This window comes from Camelus dromedarius, chromosome 10 (genome assembly GCF_036321535.1).
Source record: "Camelus dromedarius isolate mCamDro1 chromosome 10, mCamDro1.pat, whole genome shotgun sequence".
NCBI lineage: Eukaryota > Metazoa > Chordata > Mammalia > Artiodactyla > Camelidae > Camelus > Camelus dromedarius.
The window spans coordinates 38792766-38812517 of NC_087445.1; the positions used below are offsets into that span (position 1 = coordinate 38792766).

General features: G+C 38.3%; 1 long non-coding RNA gene across 1 annotated transcript in view; it reads right to left on the minus strand.

The window, feature by feature from the left end:
• Nucleotides 1-3774: 3774 nt before the first annotated feature.
• The window catches only part of LOC116152655 (uncharacterized), an 87443-nt gene continuing 71465 nt past the window's right edge, over nucleotides 3775-19752 (minus strand). Inside the window, exons 3-4 of the long non-coding RNA XR_004136217.2 lie at nucleotides 4254-4323; nucleotides 3775-3895 (exon numbers count right to left, since the gene is read on the minus strand). This is a non-coding gene — a long non-coding RNA (uncharacterized LOC116152655). The remainder of the gene's footprint in view (nucleotides 3896-4253; nucleotides 4324-19752) is intronic.

Genomic DNA, 19752 nt, shown 5'->3' on the forward strand with positions numbered 1-19752 from the left:
GCTGATCTCTGCCATTGCCTTTACCCTATGCAATGTCTGCCTAATCCTATGTCTCTCCCGAAAGACAAGGAGTCCAGGAGAGTAAGGTCCGTATTTCATTAGCCTTTTGAGCTCTCGTCTAAGAGCAGTATCACATAGAATAGATTCTTTACAAAAACGTTTGTTTAGTGAATGAATAGACGGATAAATGAATGGGATGCAATACAATAGAAGAAATATTTACCCACGTATCTTGCAAAGTTATCGTGCAGATCAAAACTGGAAAGGGATGATATGTTAAAGGTTTTAAACTGAAGTGCCATGGGCAGTTTCCTTCAGCTTGCAAAGCCTTAATAGATGACTGGTGAGTTGAATTAAACTAAATTAAAACCTTAAAAAACATTTACCATGAATTTGTGTCTCACCCCATGCAGTTTGTAAATGGTGACTTTGTGTGGATTAATCTAAAAGCCCTTGAGTGAAGCCGTCTATCCCACGTTCACCCTCCCGGGCATGGCCCTGGCTGAGGCTGAGCGCTCCGGGTGTCTCAGACTGCCAAAACGTAAGGAGATATGACAGGTAGCCAAACGGGAGACTGCTGGCTGCCTTGGGCTCACTGAGATTTGTGTCTAACAAGGCAGACTTGTCACTGGGCCCTTTGGAGGGGAAATGAAGCGATGAACTAATGCTGGGCATAGGAGGCGCCAGGTCCTGACAGGCTAAGGTGTGACCTGCTGAATCCTAACCATCCCAGACATCTTTAGAAGAACAAGTGAGCTGGGAGATGGCCAGGGGCAGGCAAGGTTGCAGGGAAAGGAGGTGTATACAGAGTCCACAGAGAGTAGAAAAAGAAAGGGCAAGTGAGATTACTGGTCATCTGGTGTCTTTGATCCCACGCAAAGCAAACTTCAAGCACAACAGCAAACACAACCTTTGAGCGTTACTGTCTTCAAAGAGTATTTACCAAGTGCTGTCTGGCTTGATCTCCCAGACTTGGTTAAATATGCATTTTCTTAAAGTTGTGTTTCTGACTTTCTTTTCTTTCCCTTTTTGCTATTGTTGTTATTATTTCAATTTTTTAAAATTTCTTTTAACACCTCACCTGCTTTAACACTAGAATTCTGACACTCAAGAAAGAAAGAAATAAAAGAAGAGTGAGGAAAGAGGAAAAAATTCCACAGAGCATTTTTTAAAAGGCTTTTCCAATAGAAAAAAATGGAATTTGACATTTATAATTGTATTATTAGGTATAATATATTATTAAATATAATATAGATGATTCTTTGATATTACTAAATATAATATATACATATGATTCTATACATGCTAGTCTTCATTAAAAAACACTAATACTTCAAAATTAGCAGGCAGTTCATTCAACTCATGCCCTTTTTGTAAGCTACCTTTCCTTAAAAAGGGAAACAAGATCAATTGTGACATTAAAATACATTTTATTTGGTAGTTAAAGGCAAACAAACATACCAAAACATTTAAATATATCATTGTACTTTATTATATTAAGGGGAAATTAAAAAATGGGGAATTATAAATGAGGTGAAAGTTTTTATATGCATTTATTGTGGCCATTTCATCACATTTTATCACAGTTCTTTATATGACAGTGTACCAACCAAATCCAAGATCTAGGGAAATGGTGACAATATTTTGTTCATCCTTGAATTTTCCACACTTAGGAAAATGCTTGGGGCATAATAGGTCATAATTAAAGAGATTTCATTTTTTTTAAAATGGAAAGAATTAAGACTTTATAGTTTCACACTATTTGTTTTAACAGTATAATTTTAGAATGGTAGCAATTAAATTTTTAACCTACAACATACCTCTCATTTTTCATACACTGAAATGAGTCATAGAAGTGTAAAATATATGAAAAGATAGATTTTCTAATGGGTTCATCACTGGCAAGGAAGATTTAATTGATCACATATTTTCAACTCTATAAGAATTAGAAAGCAACAAAAGATGATATTTATTATGTGAACATTCTCCAATAAATCAAAGAGTAGAAAGCACCCTACTTGAAATATATCACGAACTTTTATCTTATTTGGTATTTAGAATATATGGAGCAATAAGAAGAGGACACGTTTTTCCTCCTTTTTGATACACACAGTATGTTAGACCCTTTTGACTTTTAATAGAAGTGGTTTAATTTCACTTACTTTTCAGAATGTAATTCATGTAACAGTATATAAATTTTCACTTCTGCTGTTTTCTACATTTTATTTGCATATTGAAAAATCTCATTAATATTTAGATCAACTAACACAACACATATCCAGAAAATCTAGTTCATCGCTTCTCAAGGACCACACATAGTTTTCACCACACAGATAAGGAAATGACCGCAAGGAAAGGCTTTGCTGGTGTGCGGGGGGGTACCTGCTCAGCCTCCACAACCTCAGCTGCACGCAACACTCAAAGAAAAACCGCCTCTCTCCCTTCACCGGCCCTTGAGAAACCACTGCAACTAGTGTGTATCAGGAGCGTCAGTCATGAGCATCAGTCACCAACGCAGCAACAGATCACTGGAGATAACTTGTTTCCTGCACTGAAAGAGTGTGGCAGCAACAGCAAAAAAAACCCCAACAAACAAACAAACAAACAAAAACCAGAGATTTTAAACAATCCTGGCTAGATGTGACGTGGGGTTCCATGTGGTTCTTAAATCTTCCAGACATGAAGGATTTTTAAAAATACAGACTTCTAACCTCCAGCTCCAGAGATTCCGATTCCTTATGCTTGGTATGGGCCTCATGCTGGGGGGAGTCTGTTGACCATCACGTTGGAGGACATCTCATTTAGTCCAGGTCACTTTACAGATCAGAAACTCCAAAATGAGAAGGCACTGAGACCACATAAAACCTGAATGTTAGAGCAAGGACCACACACTGGATCTCAGCAGCTCCATTTTCATGATGCCGCACCCTCAACTTGGCGGGGTGGGTTAGAGATTTTTTTAAATTATTGTCTATTATGTGAATTATACACATCCTTTCCTCATGTGGGATTTATACCATTCATTAGCTGGAAACTTTTATTTCCAGCTTAGCAAAGGTGATCTTCAATCCCAGCCACTCTCCAAAGTATTGTAATTTCTGAACTTACAAATTAACAAAGGTATTCCAAGTTCAGTGCCTTTAAAAATAACAAAAACAGAATATTGCTTATGTTACTGTCTATTTTCCCCATTGAAAATAGTCTTTATCAATTTTTCTGATTATGTAAATAATGTGTAAGCTTTGTAAAACTTTAAAGAATACCACAAATTGTAGGGAAGAATGAAAACCTCCTTTGAAATCCTGATACTCCCATTTATCCCTTTGAAGCATTTTAGTTAAATTCATTTATGCATCATTATCATCCAGTTAGTGTGCTCCCTCCCGCCCTCCCTCTTAGAAGCTCCTCCAGTTCCCTTTGATAAATTGACACCCCTTTCCCCAGCCTCTGCAGCAGCCTCCTTCTCTGTTAGTTGAGTACCTACCATAAGGAGCCTGAAGTGTCCAGGTAATAGTTTTAACCTCCAGTTTAATGAACTTTTGTCCATTAACGTCTAAATTGTGTTAGAGCCACCTTCCTTAGGCTCTAACCATCTATAAACAGCTCAAGTTGTTTTCTTCCATCATAAGAAAATCCCTTGGATCTACGGAGAGAAGAAAACAAAGCAGGAATAGGTGTCAAAGAAGGACCTCCAGGGGCAAGGGAAGGATTCAGCCTCCTTCTCATGTGCATCTCTTAAAAACACATCCACTTGATGATTAATTACTTGCCCAAACTCCTGGCTTGGTGGACTATATAACATCCAGTTCATGGGGGGCGGTTCAGGCTACATGGTCATTTTCACATCCCCTGGTCAGGAGTTCAGTCTGTACAAGGATCGAAAGCCCTCCAGGAACTGTTTCTCAAAAGAAGAGAATGAGTTGAAGAGAGTATACATTTGCTTCCAAACCCTAGAGGACTGCACTGTGGTCCTCCTACTGGGATTTGCCCGAGGCTCCATGAGACACCTGTTTACCACAGACTCTTAGGGTCTTAGCACCTGAAGATGTGAGTCGGCTAGTAGAAGAGCAGCTTGCCTGCAGCCAGGACTTGCAGTTTTGAGGGTTATTCAGTAAGAGGTGGGTAGTGGTTGGGAGCGGACACTGCTTGTTTAATGCCGGTCCTACCCAGGGGGTGTGATGATGCTTGCTCCTTGAGGGTTGAAATAATTGAGACGTGATGCCCACAGAAACAGGCAAATAGGGAGCACATACCCCTCTCCCCGTGTTTGCCCTTCAGTCTTCCACTAGTGCCCGCATTTGTAGACTCTTAACAGGAAACCTGCTGGAAAGGACAGAGATTATTTGCAGAGTTGCAGTCTGAGCATCACAAAGGAGAGGAGAAGGATGGGTTTGGAGATGACACACAGCAGGTTAATAACCAGCACAGCATGAAACTGATCATCAGCTCAGTCTAGTGCACAGTATGTGTAAAAACAGCTTGAACTAGTGTACTTTTCATATTATACAGGTAGTATATATTCATTGAGGAAAATTTAGAAAAAGAATAAAATTAAAATCTCTCATAATCCCACCATTTAAAAAAATTTGGTGCCTCTTCTGCCCTTATAACACACACATACACATATATCTTTATATCTGAAAAAAAAATGGAATCACATTCTACATGCAATTTTTGAAACCTACTTTTATACTTAATAATCTAAAACTGTTAGCATCTTTACCTGTCATTAAATAATCCACAACCACAATGTTATTGTCCACATAGGATATTAATGTATCTTTCTACTGCATAGATACACTAATATATCATAAGTCATCTCTTTATTTTCAGATATGTTAAATAATGTGTATTAATAAATTATACTCTATAAATATATTTCTTTTAATTCTTTACAAACACTTGTTGATATGCTAAATTTTGGAGAAATGTTCACTCTATTCTTATTACAGTGTTTGAATCTTAATGATATTTATTATGTATATAAGTCCCTTTGAAAATAGTTTGCCACATATAGAAAAATAATTACTTGCAAGACAATTCAGATGCAAACTCCCTTTCTTTTTTTTTTTTTCTCCTTCCTCCCTTCCTCCCTTCTTCCCTCCGTCCATCCCTCCCTTCTTCTTTCTCTCTCTCTCTCCCTGCTCTCTCTCACTCTCTTTTGCCAATCAGGTTATGATGTTAGGCCAAGATATTTACTTGAATTACTGCACATTCCTCTCTGGAGAAGGAATTATGACTAAAAAACCCATATAGGGAAAGATTTTTTGAATGTGGGTAGTGTGAGAACAGCTGGGGTGGAGACTGAAGAAAATGGCAAGGATATTTCACACAGCTATAAATGGAATTGCTTAGCACAAAATCTTAGAATTTCTTGTGCTAGGAGGGTAAATTAGAATAGGGTATATGTTTTTTTCCTTACAAATAGAAAATGCTTAAACTTAAAACCATCTGTGCTGTTTCTGAAAGTTTAAAATTTGAATTTAGGTAAGTCAAAGTGACAATGTCTAGGGAGGTTCGCGTGTTGCCAAGCAACATGGCTAATCTAAGATCTCACAAATCAAGTGCCATAAGAAATTTTGGCCACAATAAGTGTGTCCCCAAAGCAGGTGAGTCAGCACCAGCTATTTCAGGAGTTTGCAGGGAGCCCAAGAAAGTCCCCAATGAGGGTAAAATTGTCTTCAAGCCATTTTGCCTTTCTTTTGCAATGCAAATCCTTATACTTCAACTAACTGGCTCCCATATCAGATGTAGTCAAGGAGATAAAATGTACCCTGTTCCATCCTACGAAGATACTCCCAGTGAAGTGAGAGATCACCTCGATGTGCGGACACTAGGAGCCCGCACCCTGATTCCGGGGACAGAAGCCCACGGCTAGAGTCGACCAACGGGGAAGTAGAAGTCCCATCCGGATCTCCACATCAAACTGAAGAGCATGAAGACGAGAAAGCATGCCTGTGTTCTTGTTCCTGGAAATGTCCTATCTAAACTCAGACATCGCTTCCTTCGCCCATCCAAACATTGATTCCACCTGTTGTTTTTTATTTGTGTCTTTGTTTCCCCTCATATCCTGCTTTGAAATGGAGTTTGTTGAAGACAAGTATTTGTCACTCTCTATTTAATGAGTCTGGTCAAATGGAACTTCTGGGAATTTTAAGAAAATGATTTAAAATTGTTCGCTGGGCTTCTTTCCCACCTGTGAAGACTGATGCTTACCTAAAAGTCAAAGAAATTTAAGCCTTGAATTCCTGTGGGGTTAAGAAGGAGGATTCGTGGAAATAAATGACTCAGAAGAAAGTCCTCTTCTCTGACATGACTCGGGCAAGAATGGGAAGCTTAGCACGGGTACTGACATAATGATATTCACATCTACACAGTGATTTATAATCTTTTTTTTTTCCTGGACTGCGTGTAACTTTTCTAGCTGTTCTTGAGTGAAGATGACAGAATCTGTTAACTGTTGGCCTGAAAGTATGTTATTAGATTTAGACCCAGTAGGGAAGCTTTGTTGCCTACCAGAAGATTTAAAGTGGAAAATACTTTTGAGTTTTAGTCTTTCGGAAGTGACTTCCCTCTAATTTTAATTATTCTTGTCAGAGTATCCATAATTGTTTATGTGGATAAGTTACACTATTTGGTCTACTTATTATCAGTGTGGGTTTGTGCATTGCTTACATAGCTTAGGTGAATTTTATTGACCTGTTACTCCCAGTTTTTATTGCTACATCAAATTATGGAAATGGTTACATACTCCAGTGATTCTTTATTGCATCATTTGAGATATGACTTGATCTATTTTTTGAATTTGATAGAAATGTTTCATTAAAGGCTGTGTGAGTTTATTATTTATGTGACTTGATCCTGAATTACTATTGTCTTTTAATGCTAAACTGACTACTAACTTGGACGCTACCAGGGTTATGATTTTCAGCTCATACAGGGGTTATATTTAGTATTTTAAATGACTAATCTTCTAAAATAATTATTCCCCTTTTTGGTGGCGGAATGTTGTAACACTTTTTAATGATTTAAAAGTAATACCCAGCTGATTCTAGAAAATATGGAAACATGAGAAACATTTTAAGAAGAAGAAAAAGATATACTTTTTCATTCTTAGCATTCAAAAATTTCCTTCTAGTATTTAACTCTTTTGAACACTTTTAACATGATAAAATATCCTACTTTGTCTCTAGTAACAATTTTTGATATTCCCTCTGTTCAGTACTCGGTGATTACTTTACAATTCCAAGCAAGAGAGCTATCATCTATCTATCTCTCTATCTGTCTATCTATCCTGTATATACTGTATATTTCTATGCAGAATATGTGTATAAAACACTATATATATTTAATTCCTTGGATTAAAAACTAAATCTTATTTAAATTTAAAGAAGTAGTGATTCATGTCCTCATGTGATTCCAATGCCTTATTAATAGATCTGTTTGTGCTTCAGTAAGTCTTAAACAATGGAGTATGTATTCTGGTATCTCTTACGTATTTTTGTGTCATTTGCATGGACTCACCTGAAAAAGGGATCAAAAGATAGCTCTTAGTGCTGCATGCTTATCTGTGTAGTTTGTCATTGTAGTTATTATTTTTAAACACTTGTTTCTTTTTCTTTAATGATACAGTTGTGAAGAACATGGGCAAATCTGCAAGCTTTCTATTTGAAATTTTCATCAAGCTTTAATTTGAAATAATCATCCCTTCTTTTCTTCTGAAATATGGAATTAATACTTTGTAGGAAATAAATGAAATATATATTGGCTTAAAATAATATATCTGAGGAAAAATCGTCATCATTTTGGGTAAAATAGTCATTCCTGGTTTGGGAAGTTTATTTCAGCAACTATACTTTAAAAATATTAATGCTTCTAAATCATGATTATTTTCACTAACATGCAGTGTACATTGCATCTAAAGGAGAACATTTAAACAACAATATTGAACAAGTGCAAATATGGCTGTGATTCTCAAAAGTAATTTATAATTTGACTTTAATTAATGATCAGTATTGTCTCAGAAGAAATTATAGGCTCAGAGAACTGTATATTTTTACAAATGCACTTTCTAATTTATTCAGTATGGTTTACTAATACCTAGACTATGTTCTTATCTGATTTTTTCCAAGAGAATAAATCTGGAACTTGGATAAATAAGCACATGGAGAAATCATACCTCAAATCATATTATTCTCTAATGAAACATTTCTCATTAGATTCTTCAGTCACTCACAAGCACTCAGTGAATAGCAGAGCATAATAGTTAAAAATGCTGAATCTGGACCAGACTGGCTAGGTTCTCATTCTGACTTTGCCACTTACAAACTGTATGACCTTAGGAAAGTTATTACACTTCTTTGTGCTTTAATTTCTCATGCATAAAATAGGAATATTAGTAATAATAATTAGTGATCGCTATTCTTGTAAGGATGAAATGAGTTAGTATATTTAAAGCACTAAGAAAAATGCTTGGCACATAGTGCTATGTCAATACAAGCTTGTATTTTCGGTACTACTGCTTAGCACCCTTTTATGTACTACAGGGACTTCTAATATGTCTGCTTTCAAAAAAAGCTTGAAATACAATATAGGAGACAAGAACTATATGTAAAACGCAATAGTCAAAAAGTAACAAATATTGAGTTAGTACTAAGCTTCTACTTTTAGCCTGACACTATTTTACACATATTTTCTGCCTTAAATATTGTTACAGCCTTCACAACCTCTGATTTAACATCAACAAATCTTTACTAGCTCTGTGACTTTGGGAAATGTACTTAATCAGTCTGACTCATTTTTCTCGTCTGTAAAGTGGGGGAAAACAAAGGTAACTATCATAGAATTACTGTGAGAATTAAATGAGTTAATAATAAATGTGTAGGCTTAGAAGAGTACCTGGCATACAGCAAATGGTCCACAAATGTTAGCCATCATCATCATCATCATCATCATCATCATCACCACCACCATCACCATCATCTGTATTTTACATTTTATATGACATGATGATCGTCACAGTTTTAATTCAGTGGTGGCAAACTTACTAAAATGAATGAGACACTGCCATGAAGAATACACGTCAAAACGAAAAAAAAATACTGCTCAAACAGTACTCAGTCATAGCATTTGAGTACCTTGTATACTTCATATTACCCATGTACACTGTTATGGACTCTTGATTATGCCATTTTTAGATTACATTCTAAAAAAGTAGACATAATACAAACAATTCCTGAATACAATTCAACAAATTAAAAAAGACCAAAAATCTCTCCACCTGGAAATAATAAAAATTTCTGTTAAATAATTATTGAATTACAATACAAACAAAATTGCATCATTGCTAAAACCAATGACAATTAAGACATTATATATCAGAATATATTAGATGCAGCTAAGACAGTGCTTAGAGGACATTTCACTAATCTTAAAGAAAGTATAATGCCAGTGGTGTTTAAAGTATTTCAGAGCATAGAAAAGAAATGCAAATCTCCAAGTTTGTTTCGTGAAGCAAGAGTAGCCATGATTTTCAAAATTAATGATTGAACAATAAAGAAACTACAGAATAATATAACACATTAATATTGATGTAAAAATTTAAAGATGTTAGAAAATAGAATCATTCAGTGTATGATGAAAGAATAACATATCAGATGAGATTTATTCTTGGAATGCAAGGATTCTTCAATGTTAGGTTAAATATTTTTCATATCTAAGGGCAACAATCCCCTAAACATCTCTAAAGGCATTTCACGGAATTAAACACCATTCCTGACTAAACAGAGACCCTCAACAATATAATGCATTTGTATGTATTATACTTCATACCAAAGGTCAGCATAACACTGCCTATACTCATTTATAGCATCAAAATGATTTAAGATTGATGAAGCCTTTAGCTCCAGCTTCTCATTTACAAGAAATACAAGGTTGAGAGTAAAAATTAAACAGAATCACAGAAGTGATAGACAAATTCAGAATGTGGTGTATTTTGCAGGACAAGTCCCCTGGTTCCTTCAACAGGCAATCACCACACAAAGAGAAAAAGTACTACAGATGGAAAGAAAAGCAATGTATGTTGTCACTAGGATCATAACTTGAAACATAAAGCTGTAAAGTTCATTTCTGAGACAACTGAGGAAATTTGGGTATGAATTGAATGATAGATAATATTAAGTACAGGTTATTAATTTTGTTAGATGTGAAAACAAATTTTATGTTTGGGATGTCTTATTATCTGATTTACTTTAAATATGTAAGCATACAGAAATCAAGAAAGGAAAAAAATAGCAAAAAGATTCCAGAACCTTTAGTGGGCCTTGAACTATTTGACAATATATTTATATTGTGGGAAAATATGCAGAAAGCTGGGCCAGTTGTTCCTTCCCTCTCGAGCCCTCTCCCCTCCCCGCTTGGTCCCTACTAAGCATGTCCCTAATGAATGCAGGGATGAAGTCTTTTTCATTACATACTCTGAGTGAGTTTTGGACTCTGGAGATGAAAAGGGAAAATATGTGCCCTATAACTGTGGATTCCAGGAATGTTAAAAGAGTTCGTTCACATTAGCTGACCCGAGAGAGGCCCACAGAACTCCATCAGCCCTCTCACACCTCCATTTCCCCTCTTTCCCCTCCACACACAAAACAAGCAAGCAGCAATGGACTTCTGCTTCCTTTAAGGAGGAGCGACTTTTAACAGACTAAATCTCCTACACATAACAGCTATAAGCTGGACAAGATACAGAAACCGATTATCAGAGGGTCTGAGAGAATGAACAAAAGCAGGCAGGTTCTAGAGGGGAGTAACATGTGGAGGATGCAGTCGACAGGGATGAATTCCCAATTTTTTTATGCAGCCTCAGTTGCCGCAGTGGGGCATGGGCTCACCTTCGTAGAGGAGCCAGGAGAGGGAGACCAGAACAACCAAGGTTGCCAGTGAGTGAGAGGGGAATGCCAGAAAAGCAGCCAGAGCAGGAGAACCCTGGATTCTGTGTCTAAACTTCCCCAAGTCTCTGGCTGATCCTTGGACTGTGCGTATTTGGATGGACTGAAAGCAGAAGTGAGATCTGAGCTGCTGCCCTGCACAGGCAGACAGAGTTCTCCGTGTGAGTCTAATCAGGCTAATTTCCTGATAGGCCTTACGCAGCAATGTTCTTCAGGGGCATGAGGATAGAATAGAATAGAATTCTACAACATAATGCAATACAGTACAGTACAATACAAATCTGCAATGCTCTTTTTTTTTCTTTTAAACTCTTGAGCTCAAGGTCTTCATTTTTCAAGTCTTGTATATATTTTCAAAATGGAAACCCAATATCAGGGTGCTGGATTAATTTATACTTTACTATATAAATGTTTTGTAAGAGACATTTGATGTTTAAGGAAAACTTTTTTTTTTTTAAAGAATAAGCTTTTGTCAACATTATTTCTTTGAGGTAGAAAGTTGTGCTTTGCCAAGAGAAACCAGAACACAAACATTGGCCTTATTCACATGATCTATAAAGCTGCTATGCTGTGTTCTTCTGTCTTTACAATTACACTTCTTTAAAGAAAATCTAAGTTAACGAGTGTGTTGTGACATCTTTTCTGTCTAGTAAAATCTTAATTAGCAAAGCAATTCTCCATAATTAAACACTACAGTATGTTCTGTCTTTAGAACTGATGAACCTAAAAAACATGCTCTAATATTCTTTAACTGTTTTTAATTTCAAGTCAGGTATCTTGTTAGTCAATTGGCTTGTTAGGTTTGAGTGCATAATTTATGTTTATTCCAATAGACTTGTGTTTCGTTTTGTGCTTTTACTTTGGAAACCTTCGTATCATTTAAGAAACCGAAGCATCCCTGAGCTCAACAATGTAATGACATGTGCACTAAATATTTTGCAGCAGGCACAGCTGAGAATCCAGGACTCCTGATTTCCAGCCATGGGCTATTTCCACTGTAGTGGCTTGCCTTCTCTAATGATCTGTGTCGACACTAAGTTAAAGTTACCTTTTGCCCTCAACTCAGAGACTCTTTTGATTTTGGAAGTAAAATAAAATGAAAATAATAGGTTAAACCTTCACAAATGCTCCTCATCTTGTAGGTACAGATAAAAGGAGGTGCCCAGAATGTAGCTGTCTATTTCAGACGGTGAGCTCGGCCCTCGTGGAGTGAGCTCTGGCCACTCAGAGGGAAACAGAGAACGACCGAGCCCCTGTCATTTGCTCCTGTCACATCTGCACAACCTTTCTGCTCCCCAGTATTCATCCATCGGCTCCATGGATGTTGGTGACTCGCCAGCTCTAGCTTCTGGGCAAGTAAGTGGTAGTGTGTTCTACTCCTAGTGCAACTGGATGTGAGCCAAGAGTAAGGACAGAATGGGAGAAAAACACATATTATTGGCGTATGGATCAACTCCTACTATTCTTCCAAAAAAGAATACACTTTCACGTATTGCTTCAACTTTAATTGTTCAAATTATATTGAACACTTTACCGTGATTTACGTCTCTGCTTTTTATCTTCCCTCTTTCCACTTTCATAACTTGTGCTTCACTGATCTCAGAGGGACCCTGGTGAATCGGGTACTTTCTGCTCCCATCTTCCAGTTCAAGTTTATGAAGCTCTTGCTTCATGGAACCATCTAACACGAATATGAACCTCTAACTCTGCATACAGGAATACAGACGCTGCCTTATTACAGTCCTTGGGCTGCACCTCACACTTGGCTTCTTCTCATAAATCCTTTTCACGTGTCATACCCAGGACCGATGGCTACAGCCGATAATGAATGCTAGCAGATTGGTTCTTTTCTAAAATACAGTTGCTTGTCTTCTCACTTGACATCATGTCAACAATCTCTGCAAAATTACTCAAGAGATTTTTTTTTAATGATGTACTGGGGGAAAAATTTTAAGAGCTGTTGTGCATTCAAATTCTTATCCGTGATTAAAATAGTGAGTCCAAGCCAAAGAATTCCATGCATTTTTCACCAAGTGAGGAATTTTATTTATTTAACTTCATAACTTAATGTGACCTTTCTACTAGGACACAATGAAAAATAACAAACAGAAGTATTCACTCCTGAAATTCTATTACATGGTGGCCAAGATCGGCCTGCCTGGACAGACGACGAGGCCCCAAGAGCCTTGGGGTGTGTGGACACCCCTCACGTATACCCACTCTTCCTTGGGAGGACTCACTCTGAGAGAAAGAACAGCAGCTTCTGAGAGCCAGAAGCTACCTGGCGCTACAAGATGGCCCTGGAGCTCCTAGAAACTGGCCTGCCATTCACAGCTGGGCTGTGGAATTCTCCTGTTGAAGAGAAAGAACTTCATAGAATGCCAAAACCAGACAAGGCCACTCTGTGACTATTGGATCAAGGCAAAAACAAGAAACTTCTGTAATCATCTCTTAACAGGCAAAAACAAGAACATTACTCAAATGATACAAAAGACCAGATGTTGCCCCGATCTGGCTAATGTGAGTAACAACTGCCTGTGACCAGTTACAGCTTTAACTGTCCTCCATTTCTCCTGGTCTCCTAGACAATAGTTATTAAGATGCCCAAAGAATTCAAAGAATTATCCTCAGTTCTTGGTAGCAACAATCAATCTAGAGCTAAAGCCCTGCTTTCTTGAACTCTCCCTAAAACTACCAAACATATGTTCAAATCTAGGTTCCTTCTTCCACCTGTCTACTGAGATGCCCCCATGGTTTCTCACAGTGCAGTAATGCCCTCATTGTAACAGGTGAATAGAAGCAACTGTGTTACTCTCCAAATGTGGGAGGTTTTTGACTGGAGAGATTCGACAAATCTGTGGCATGAGCATTTGGGGGCCAAAGGAAAGCTGGAGGAACACTCACCAGAGAAGGCCGATATATGCCAAGGACAGAGGGATAAAGCAGCAGCAATAGAAATTCCTCCAAGTGTGCAGAAAAAAGGGAGACTGATATGGAAAGAGGGAGAGAGAAACACCGCTGGAAATAATTTATGAAGAGATGGCTTGAGAAAATAGACACAGGTCACCATGAGATGTTGGAGGCTGGTGGCGGTGGGAGCAGGAATGGTTGATCACACACTCATTCACTTATTCCATCAGCCAACAAGAATTTACTGAGTGCCAGCTGTGTACTGCGCCCTGGGGCCTGGGGATGCAGTGATAAACAAGAGAAAGAACTACCCCTGCCCTTGTGGGTCTCACAGTTGGGTGGGAGGAAGTGGGGGTTACCTGACAGGTCACAAACATTCCTCAGATGGTTGCAGAGATGAGGGCTGTCTCTGGTGGGGGCTCTGGAGGAAGCTCTGTGAGGCTTTGAGAGATTATACACAGACGGCGAGGCTGCAGGTGGCTTCCCTGAGTAAGTGGCTTTGGGCCAAGATCTGAAGAAAGTAAGAATTGACCAAGTGAAGAGACGACAGAACAAGCCAGGCAGATAGAAGGACATCTGTGAAGGCCTTATGGTGGGAAAGAACACGGTAAGGGGCAAAGCATGAAGTCAGCGACACGGAACAGTAGTGACAGTGGGATGTTCTGTGAGTCAAAGGCAGCCCACTGCTTGTTTATAGGTGAAGGTTTCTTGGACCACAAGCACCTATTTATTTGTCGCTATATTTTCATTATGATAACTGTTGAAAAGTTGCAACAGAGACGGTATGGCCTGGAAAACCTGAAATATTTATTATCTAGCCCCTTAGAGGAAAAAGTTTGCCGACCCCTCTTAAAGGTTATACCGGGAGGCTTGTCTTTATTGAAAGAGAAACAGAACGCCATCAATGGCGTGGAAAAAAATGGCCTCAGGCTGCCACATGGTGAGCTCACTGAGCAGAGTCCAGCGGAGGTGTGAGTAGACCAGTTAAGAAGCGATGGCAGCAGTTCAGGTGAGAGACGAGGCTGTTTTAGAATAGGGAGGAGGTGGTGGGGATGCAGGGGAGTGCGGTGAATTGGACACGTGACCCAGGTGACATGAAGAAGAGCAGCCAGGGAAGACCTCTGGCTCCCGCTCGTACAACCAGAGAGAAGGCAGTGGCCTTTGCTGAGGGAGAGGATGCTCAGAGGAGGATCGGCATTTTGTTAAGTGATTTTTGCCCAAGGGAGAAGATTATGAGTTAAGTTTGGGTCTGTCAAGGTTGAGGTCACTTTGAGATGCCCAAGAGAAGATGCACATTACACACGTGGATATAGAGTTCTGGATCTCAAAGAATACTAATTGCATACAAATCTTCCCCTGTGGACTATATACAATTTAGAACCAACCCAAGGAGATAAATGGGAATCAAAGTTCAGAATCAGAATGATTCTGAAAATACTGGATTTGAATACATTGTAGGGCCTGACCTCGCTGGGATTTGATCTCCTCGGTCTACAGAGTGGCAGACATCCCCTTCAGGAAGTTACCAAGTGGACACAGAAGAGCTGGAGGAGGAAAGTAGGTACACTTGGGAACAGAACATTCCAAGAGGAGAAGGACAGTAGACGAGAGATGGGGCCATTCATGGTCAAGGCCTTCAACCCATTCAGCTCAGCCAATAGAGAAACCTGGCACTGATGAAAGCCAGATTCTCACCAAACTCACCACTCCGATAAGCTACTTCTTCACCGAAAAGAGAAGTGGCCAGGGAGAGAGAGACACTAGAAATGTTTGTTCCAATATTGTTCTAAATCACAGAATTGAGGGTGGGTATCATTTCCTTTATGGCAATGTACGGAGTAGGGGAGGGCAGTGGGTAAATGTTTCTCTTTAATAAAAGATTCCAAAATCATGTAAAGGACAAGATGCACATAAAGGGTTCAAAATTTATTTTGTTATGTTCTAATTTTAGTAAAGGAGAAATTATGGAGCTAAATTTAAATAAAAGATACTCATTAATATAATTGCATTTTAGTAAGCAAAGTTGGCAGGGGGGTTGTGGCCATAAGGAGACACTAGTAAGATGTCTACAGAGGGCGGCCTGGAAGTAGCTGTCCAGGGCTTGGCCATTCCCATGAGCCAAGTACTAGGGGAAGGTGAAAAACTTCTGACCCTGAACTTTGAGTGATAATGAAGCCTTGATGTCTTTATGTCTTCAAGACATTCACTGTGGTGAGTAGCAGCTTTAATGTAGTTGTTGTACTAGGAAGTAGCTCATAAGAATTTTTTAATCACCCCTGCAAAACAAGTCCATTCTTTGTTAGCCATAACTCAATACGGAGCCACCATGAGGACTGAATACTGAGCTCTTATCATTATGCTGGTTAATCACTGACTGCATGTTCTCAGTGGGGAAATAATAGATGTCTTTGTTGTTGGGTTTTTTTTTTTAATCAAGTTCAATGGCCTTTCATAAAAGTAACATTTTCCTCTCATAACAATGTTAATAAGGAATTTCCTTTTAAAATTTTAATGTTTGCCTTTTAAATGCCCATAAACTCAGAAGTTATGCATATTTGTTGCAAAAACTCAAACATTATGGAAATAAATGCAGTGCAAGATGAAAGCTTTCCTGGTTATTCATCTGCTTCTTTCTTTCTTTCTCCCTAGAGTTAAGTATCATGGGTAACATTTTTGACTGTATACACTCAAAGAACTTTAAATATGCATTTACATGTATGGTTTTCTTTACATAAATAGAAATCATATTACATAGTATTATTATTGTTACTATTTCTATTGTTGCTTTTATCATTATGTAACTTGCTTTCTGCAGCTCAGTCTGAGCCTCAAACGGATACCAATAGATCTATTTGAATAACTTTAACAACGGCAAGGAACTCTTAGCACTATTTGTATATGCAAGGTATTTCATAGTGTTCAGAACCCAAAGCAGCATTTTTGCAAGGATTCTTAGCATAAATTCTCAGACTTGTAAAAGAACTACTTCAGCTCTATGTTTAAACTAGAGGCCAGGTTTTACATTATGCTCACAAGAGAGACAATGGAGCTTTGTGCAAGGAACATTGGACCTGAATGAGCCCTTGAACTAGCTCAGCTCATCATTTGACCTTTCTATCATTTAAATCCTTATCTGCAAGGGAAGATTTGGGTCCAGATTATTTCTAATATTCTTCCCAGCTCTAGAATTGTATATGTGTAGATTATTGGAACACCAAGTTTTAGTTACGAGTTTTTCCTATTTGGCAAGTATTAATACCTATTTACGCTCAATACTTTAGGTAAACTGAGGGACAAAAATAGATACGACCTGCTGTCCTTGTCAGATATTGATTGAAAGATAATTTCTGGTTTCCCCTTCGATTGTTATTTCCAACAGTAAGTATTTTACAAGAGTACTAGTGCCATTTTGGATATCCACTTCTTTAAAAATACGGAATTAAGAATCTGAGTGAAATTAAACTATTAGTGGCTAGAGAAATGGAATCAAGCAAACTAAAATAAAATTTCTTAAGGTGAAGAAGCTGCCTTTCATTTGTGGGAAAGACATGCGGGAGAAAAAACAAAAAAAGAAAAATTTACGAGAACAAGTACAAGGAAGAGTAAAATATTGGGGTGGCAACTGTAGAAGAATGAAAAGTGTGGAGTCATTCTGGTTCCTGGAAAAGAACTGCTGCTCCCCCTCGTGGCAAGTGTAGGAAGCTAACACCCTGAGAAAGCAAAGCATTTCATCCTAGATGCAAAATGACGTGAGATCTATTTGAATTACAGCGACACACTGCTTTCAAGGGGAAAATATAAGGCATACTCAAGTGGACAATTCAAATGACAATTCTGTCTCAGGTACAGGCCTAGTGTCACCAAGAGAAAAGGGCAGATGATGTGAGGATGCGCCCACTTGGAGCCACAAAGGCTGACAGTGGTCAACTCAGTAATCGTTTGGTCAGCACTTAACTTAATAAACATGTGTTCACATGCCAACCACTTGGTAAGGTACTATGAAGCGTGCAAAGTAATATAACATAGTCAGTCATCTTTCAAAAGTGTGCCATCCACCTGGGAACATAAAATATAACCACAAGGAGACAGTTCATTACAAGGTGGTGGCTTCTGGGTCATCCTGGATGACCCAGAGCAGGGAGAAGGGAGAGAGAGGGCTTTTGCACTGGAACCTGAAAGGTATAAGGATGCTTCAGAGAGGCTTAAACTGCTGATCAATTAGCAAAGCATAAGGCCAGGAAGTTAACCACTATCTCTTGAGTCTGTGTTTATCCACTAAGGGCAAGAAAGGATACTTGGGGCCAGATTAAGTAATCTTGAACTAGCTACTTTGGACTACAACCCACTGTAGATCAACAAATATACATAAGCAATTATTGAATATGTTTGAATAGAAACGTGGCATAATGTGCAACGTTTCAGGAAGTTTAATCTGGGAAACTATATGCAATATGCATCCTTGAATTGCATACTAATTTAAATGTTAAAAGAATTACAATTATTATTTTTTAAAGTTATATCTCTCTAATCCATCATTCCCTATTCTCATGTAATTAATTTTTTCATATAATTTATTGCTGTCTGACATTATATGATTATGGTTACAAATCCATGCGAGTAGGGACTCTGTCACTTTTGTTCATTGCTGTGTCCCTAACTCCTAAGACAGCAATGGACATTTGCTAAATATTTGTTGGTATTATAAATAAATCTATATTGAAAGGCAAGAAGCTGGAGGCAAGGAGAGCAATTAAGTGTTTATCAAGTTGATAAAACTTGACCTCGAATAGAGGAAGGAGAAGAGAAAAAAACCCGAGACATTCACTATTTTGAGGAATAAATAAACTAGACTTGGTAACTCGATGAATGTGGCTGGCGAGGGAGGAAGAGGAGCCTAAAATTGCTGAGACTTCAAGGTTATGTGCATGGAAGGATGACAGCAGTGCTAAAAAAATTGGGAAGTCAGTTGGAAAGTATGTTTTGGCTAGATGTCAAGAGTAGGCATATGACACCATCTGAGTTGTCGAGCGACAGTTAGTGATTTTCAATCAATCCAGGAAACAGGCCGGGCTTGCAGATTTAGCTTTATGGCGGTGAAGATAACGGAACTTTGAGCGTAGATAAGATTTCTGTGGGACAAACTCTAGGTGCAGTGAGGAGGAGGGGAGAGAACTGTTACATAAGCCATCCTCAAAATCGACCTTAAGCACAATGACCCTTTCATAATCTGTGCCTTCATCCTACATATATCTGTTGAGTTCTGACTGAAAAAAAAAAAAAAAAAAACATGGTATGAGGTATTGGGGGAACTCACAGTCTAGTAAGAAAAACAAATCTAAAGAAAAGATTTATACACTTGACCCATCTGAATGAATAAGCTGCCCCAGGTCCAGCCAGCTGTGGAGCTGGTGCCACCTGATCTTACGCTTTTTCAAAGACAGGCTGAATTTTTAATGTGAGAGTTGCTAATAACAATATAGGACATTGATTAAAATGTGTGAGCTGAACAAAACATTTTTGCTGGCTGGACTGAATTTGCAGCCAGCCCTATGGTAACCTCAGTCAGGAAGAGGTTCCCTTTCTCTCCTTTACCGCTTAAACTGTACGATCTCAGGGAGGAAGCTTTAGGCCTGTGAGAATCAGACTGAACCACCTGGTGGGGAGGGGTGTTTTAGAAAGGCCACGGGAAGCTGGCAGATAGGCTCACTTTTGTACATGGGTCTGTACTCATATTTAATAAATACTTCTGGAGCCCATACCATGGGGTGGGGACTCAGTATATAAATGTAAGCAAATTAGACAAACTGGTATCTTGTTTGGGCAAATTTCATCAGGTGAGAAGAGACTAAAGATTATTACTAATGGAAAGAAGAAAACTCCTAACAGCTAAAGTAAT